Here is a 7,219-nt window from a genome sequence, read left to right as displayed (position 1 = left end):
AATCAAATGCCAAGTACAAGCAGCGACATGATCAACATCGGGTGCCACACAAGTTTCAGGTGGGCGACAAAGTCTGGTTGCATTTGCAAAAGGAACGCCTTACTGGAGCCTATCGGAAATTGAGACCACTCCGATATGGTCCTTACACCATTACTAAGGCTATGGGAGACAATGCATTTGAGCTCAGCATTCCCCCATTCCTTGGCCTGCACCCAGTGTTCAATGTGGACCGCCTTCGGCCATACTTTCCACCATTGCTAGACACATCCGACATTGCAGAACAGCTCAAACCCACAGAATTAAATCCAGATTGCATGGAACAAGCTGCAACTGATCGGATCATGGACACACAGATCAAGAACACTCGCCAACAGATATCCAACTGTATCGAGTTGTCAAAGCAGGCCAACTCCTTCAGCAGGGCAAGTGGCTCACCAGGGAACAAGTTCAGCAGAAGTTTCCTCATCTCATGGAGGATCTCAACGCAATGGGGACCATTGCTTCCTAAGGGGGGAGGAATGATCCAGGTGGATATTGGTGGCCACCTGCCAAGTCCACCTGGACCCCCACCATTGTCCTTCTCAGCATTTTCAGTTTCCTTAATTGTAGCACAGTTTACTATTTTTAGCAGTTTTTCGGGTCCTGAACTTCCGGAGCCGTTTTGAGGCCCTAAACGACGTTTTTTTGGGAATCTGGGGCAACATGGGTCCATGGACCGATGTTGCCTCCCAAAGTGGTAGTACTCGGATAGATCTTTCTAACGAGCTATTGTACGCGTCAAACGGAGATCATATGCCAAAGTTACGACCCCGGGAAGTTGATGTATCAATTTACCCCCAAACGGGGCCCGCAGTTTGGCGTTTCATCTCCTAGGGTTAGGTTTTGGAATGTTAAGGGTTTCCCATTGTTTCTCAACAATAAATAGGCCTTCGAGCCTCATTGTAACACAGTTCAGAGGCATGTAGCCATCACATCTCTTCTCAGAGATAAGCTACCATCGCCCTAGCTAGTTTATTTCCATTTCAGTTTGTAAGCATATTTCAGTATTTTCCATTAATGAAATGAAGTATTATTTCCGCTGCATCTTTGTGTATATGGTTATCTCTGTAATTTGTCGCGTTCCTGCTTAAATCTGGATCAATGTTGTACTTGATAGCCAAATGAAACTGTTGTAGAAAACCCATCCATCTGAAGTGTCATGATTGCTGCAACTTTGACTGTGACTGTAAGTACTACAATGGTTGATGATGGGTATGGATAATGGTATCCTTCCCCATCATGTAGTGTTTCGATTTTTTAATAGTTTGTACTAATGCGTAAAGTTGTTTGGCATAAGTGTGATAGTTAGTCACAACACCATTAAAAATTTCAGAATGACATGAAATGGGCTTACCATGCTGCATAAGAACTGCTCCCATGCTGTAATCACTAGCATCCATTTGAATCTCAAATGGTTGTCTAGGATCCGGAAGAGCCAATACCAGTACTGAAATGATCTTTTGTTTTAAAGCATCAAATTATTTCTGTTGTACATCTCCCCAATGGAAGACTTTCTTGACACTAGTCAATGCATGTAGTGGAGTTGCAATGGAAGAAAAATTAGTAATAAATTTCTTCTGATATTGTGTTGCCCCAAGAAAGCTTCTTACCTCTGTAACTGTATTGGGCTTGGGCCAATTCACAATTACCTCAACCTTAGAGGGGTTTATCTTTAGCTCACCTCCTCCAACAATGTGTCCCAAATACACTAAAGAAGTCTTGCCAAATTCACTCTTTGACATCTTTAAAAAAAATTGTTCATTTCTCAAGACATCAAGTACTTTGTTCACATTCATGACATGTTCATCTCTGGATTTGTTGAATATGAGAATATCATCTAAGTAAACAATGACAAATTCATCTAGAAATGGTCTCAATACATCATTCACAACTCTCATGAAAGTAGTTGGAGCATTTGTAAGACTGAAAGGGATAACAAGCCACTCAAACAATCCTTGTTTAGTTTTAAATGCAATTTTCCAAATGTCCTATTCATCTATTCTAACTTGATGATAACCATTTCATAACTCTACCTTAGTGAAATACTTTGCATACCTCAATTGATAAGAAAATCATCAATTCTTGGGAGTGGATAATGATTCTTTACTGTTATCTTATTCAATGCACATAAATCCACACACATGCGCCAAGTCCCATCCTTCTTTGGCACCAAAACAATGGGTGAACCACATGGTGAAGTAGATGGGTGTATGATACCTTTGTTTAGCAATTCTTGAATTTTCTTCTTGATTTCCATACTCTCCATGATCGGCATGTGATACACTCCAATGTTTGGATGTGGAACATCATGTTGCAACTGTATCTCATGCTAAATTCCCCACTTGGGAGGTAACCCCTTTGGTTCCTGAAACATCTCTCCATGCTTTCTTACCACATCAAACAAATCAGATTTTAACTTATCATCACAACCTTCAAAAGATTCATAATATATATCACTCTTTTTCTTGATCATGAGAAGCAAAAAATTTTTACTTGCATTTACTAGTCTCTTCATCTGCCCTGCATTAACCAATGAAATGTTTAACTTTTTGTGATGGGCTCTCACAATATACTCCAATCCATATTTGAGCAATTTGTATTTGTTCTCCTAGCGATAAAATACCACTTTCCTATCATACAAATATGGGCTTCCCAAAATGATTCCTAAGATGTCAAGTGAAACTACATCTAACTTAACTTCATCATTGAATTTTTCAGTAATGGTAAAGCTAAAAAAGCATTTCCTTGTAACCTGTAAATTTTCATTATTGACTATCCAACAAGGGATATGGCTTGTGATGAGGTACAGTTTCAAGGTTAAGCTTTTTGACCAAGTCTTTTGAAATTAAGTTCAATATTGACCCACTATCAAATAATCCATCAATCTTTGTATGATTTGAAATTACCCTTACATGGAACAACTCTATCCTTGATTCTTCATTTGGAGTGTTGTTATGACTATGTGATGAAATAGTTCTTGCAATAATTTTCTTTCCTTTAGTGACCATGGCTAAAATCTTGGTCTCATCACCAGAATCAGATCCAAGATCATGTTGTGTGGTAGTTTTTGTCTTTTGTTTCCCCTTATTGTTTGGTTTCTTAGGCCTTCGTTCAGGATGTAATTTCCAACAGTGGGTTTCATCATGCCCCGCTTTGGAAAAATTTTGGCATATAGTTTTCTCCCCTTCTTTCTTCACACTTTAATTCTACTTTCCTTTCCATTTTCCACCCTTCTCTTTCTCCTTACCCTTGAATGGCTTCTTCTTACTACCCTCTTCCTGAATGTTCTTTCCTCTTGCTTCAAGGTGTGTGGCTTGCACACATACCTCATCTAAATTTCTTGGATTAAACATAAGGATAATGTATTTTAAGTAGGAGTGTAAACCCCCAATGTATTTCAAGAGTGTATCTTGGGAATTCAAGTTTACTCCTAACAACAACGCCCTTTTCCAAAACTCCTGGGTATAGTCTTTGTTAGGTCACTATACTACTAGTGTAACCCCTAATGTTATTAGTACAACCCCCTTATTATATTTTTGTGCCCATGTAATTCCCATATTGTTATTATTGTGTCCCATAGAAGCCCACTATTGTTATTGCTGTGCCCTTACATTATTATTGTTATGTCGGCTCTGATTATATTATGACACCTTAGACTCCTATATATATAAAGGAGGTCTTGTAACTTTTATCAGCCAAGAATTGTTCATTTGTGTAATGTAAAGGAGGTTTTCCCCTTGAAGAGGCTTATTTTGAAGGCGTTTATCTATCTTTTTGTGAGCTGGTTTCATAACTTTTGGTATCAGAGATTTGGATTCTAGGGTTTCGCTGCTCCAAACAAGCCATTGTGGAATTTTCGCTATAACGTTTTTCTGGGATGTTTCAAAAGCTAAACAAAAAACACATTTGAGATGAAATCTCATTGAAACTCGGGTCCGAATTTCAGATCTTCTCTCGCTATATTTTTGGAGATATGATCTGACGAAGTTGGGGTTTTTTGCAAGCTCCATAATTCCATCTCAAATAGGTCATCATGGAATTTTCACTATAATTATTTTTCTACAAAGTTTAAGACTCTGAAATTAAAACCCATTTGAGCCAAAAAATTGGTGAAGCTCGGGCCCGAATTTCAGATCTTATTTTGTTATATTTTCAGAGATACATTCCAATACATTTAGGGTTTTTGCAGGCTCCCGAATTACATCCCAAACAAGTGACCTGGGGAAAATCGTCATAACTTTCTCTCTGAGCATCAAATTGAAATTTCGTAAGAGGCTATAGAAAGAGGATGGAATATGATTTTCATTGTATTATTTTCAGGTCCGAGGGTCGAAACAGTAACTCGTGGCACTTTGTACAATTATGTTCTACTGAAAAAGTATATAAGCAGGTCATCTTGGGAGATTGGGCATAACTCTTTATTGGAGAATCCAATTTCGATCAGACTGGTGGCATTGGAAAGAGGATGCAAAGGGCTACTGCAGGTCGCAATTTCAAACCTTGGAGATTCTAAATTATAGAGTTATGGTTTTTTTCAAGATTGAGCTCCTAAAATCAAGAAAAAATGATATGAGGAAGTTTGATGGCAAGGATCCGGTAGATTGGATACTACAGATGGAGAAATATTTTGATCTACATGAGGTGAAAATGTTACAAAAGGTACATATTGCATCTTTATATTTAGAAACGAATCAATTTTTATGGTATAAAGGGCTTTGTTCTCGTAAAGCACTTGTCACTTGGTCAATTTTCACGGAAGAAATGATAGCACATTATGAGGATACAAAGAGTAACACCTTCTTTAGCCAATTGATAAATCTCAAACAAAAGGGTTCAATGGTAGAGCACATTGAGGACTTTCAAAAACTGAATATAAGGGTAAATGATATTTGAAAGAAGCAAAGGATTTATGTCTTCCTAGGGACTTTAAAGGATAACATTCAACATGAGGTTCGTCTTTGGGAACCTGATTCATTGGAGAAGGCATTCAGGTTGGAAAGAAAAATTGAAAGCAAAATTATGGAAACAATGAATCCCACCACTCATGACTATAATTATGGAAGTGTTTTTTCTCCTATCCTTCCACAACCTACAATGTTTACACCACAACAATTGGAAGAAAAAAGATAAAAGGGGCTTTGTTACAATTGTGATAGCAAATACACTAAAGGTCATAAGTGTGCTGAGAAGAAATTATTTTACATAGATTATGAAGAGGATCAAGAAAAGGATCAAGAAACATCAAAAGAAGAGGATATACACCAGGAACCAACCTCAGAGAAAGAAGAAATGAATCCAATCATATCTTGTAAAGAATTGACAATAATCACCATTCCTCAAACTCTCAATATAGAAGGACATATCAAGAAGAAAAAGGTTCAAGAAGTGAAATATCACATCGAGAAAGAAGAAATGAATCCGACCATATCTTGTAATGCATTGGCCAGAATTACCACTCCTCAAAATATCAATATAGAAGGACATATCAAGAAGAAAAATGTTCAAGAAGTGAAAGAACACATCGACATCAAGAAATGAATCCGACCATATCATGTAATGCATTGGAAGAAATTACCACTCCTCAAACTCTCAAGATAGAAGGACATATCAAGAAGAAAAGGATTCAAGAAGTGAAAGATCACATCGAGCATCAACAACAAGTTCTCCAACTTTTAAAGGATAATGCCACTTTGATGCAGAATCGAATGAAACAACAGGCAGATCAACATTGTAGTGGAAGAAGTTTTGATGTAGGTGATTGGGTATTTTTACAACTACATCTCAAGCAAGCTATTTATGAGAAGGAAATGTTGGGAATACTACATGCACTCAGAAAATGGCGACCTTACCTAATGGGAAGACACTTCAAGGTAAAAATGGACTATGATAGTCTTAAATACTTTTTAGAACAAAGATGATCTTTAGAAGAACAGAAAAATGGGTCAAAAATATGTTGGGTTATGACTTTGAAATCATTTACAAAAAATGGAAGCAAAATGTTGTTACAGATGCACTCTCAAGAAAGGATGAGGATGTGGAAGAATTGTTTTGTGTTATTTCTATTATCCAACCAGATTGGATAAATGAAGCAAGGGATGAATGGAAGAAGGACGAAGAAGTGTGGCCACTAATTCAAAAGTTGCAGAAGATCCCAGTTCAAACAATATTGCCATAACTTGACAAGGAAATAAAAATCATATTGGAACCTGGAGAAGTCACAGAAACAAGAACCTAACAGCTACGAAATCGATCAATTTCAGAGTATCTCATCAAGTGGAAGAACTTACCCACTGAAGATTCCACATGAGAGGACAAGAATTTTATATAGAAGCATCAAGAACTACTCAACCGTTGAGGACAACACTTTTGAAGGAGATGGGCATGTTAGGTCCCTATACTACTAGTGTAACCCTTTATTGTTATTAGTATAACCCCCTTATTATATTGTTGTGCCCATGTAGTCCCCATATTGTTATTATTGTGCCCTTACATTATTATTGTTATGTCGGCTCTGATTATATTATGACACCTTAGACTCTTATATATAGAAAGGAGGTCTTGTAATTTGTATCATCCAAGAATTGTTTATTTATGTAATGTAAAGGAGGTTTCCCCCTCGAAGAGGCTTATTTTGAAGGCGTTTATCTATCTTTTCTATCTTTTTGGGAGCTTGTTTCATAACAGTCTTAAACTGTTTGGCCCTTGAGTTGCCTAAAAATTTTCCCACTCATAAAGGCTTTTTGCATATAGGCTAAAGGATAAAACTGTCTTTTAATTGAAGAAACAAATTCAAGCCAAGAAATGGATATCTTACCATGAATTCACATTTCTTCTTGAGTCTTTTCTTCCCACCAAACTAGTGCTGCTCCTTCTAGCCTCAATGAAGGCAACTGGATTTTTATGTCATCTTATTGAAGGTTCTTAATTCTCCAATAAACCTCCAAGTTTCGAATCCATTTTCATAATGTTTCTGCATTTACCTCACCATTGTACATGGGAAGTCCAAACTTAATGTCCAATATGAATAAGGGAGTTTTTTTCTTTTGTTTGAGATGATGAGGATGATGAGGAATATGATGAATATGGTGGAGATGGAGGATGTCCTCCATTACCCTTTAAATCCTTCTTTTCATCTTTTTTATCTTCTGAGCTTCCCTCTCCATGTGGGGACTTAGAACTC

This window comes from Pinus tabuliformis, chromosome 4_2 (genome assembly GCF_031772625.1).
Source record: "Pinus tabuliformis cultivar Carrire ecotype Pingquan chromosome 4_2, CPIR1, whole genome shotgun sequence".
In the NCBI taxonomy this organism is placed as follows: Eukaryota; Viridiplantae; Streptophyta; class Pinopsida; order Pinales; family Pinaceae; genus Pinus; species Pinus tabuliformis.
The sequence above is the reverse complement of the archived record's forward strand: the minus strand, read 5'-3'. Positions refer to the sequence as shown.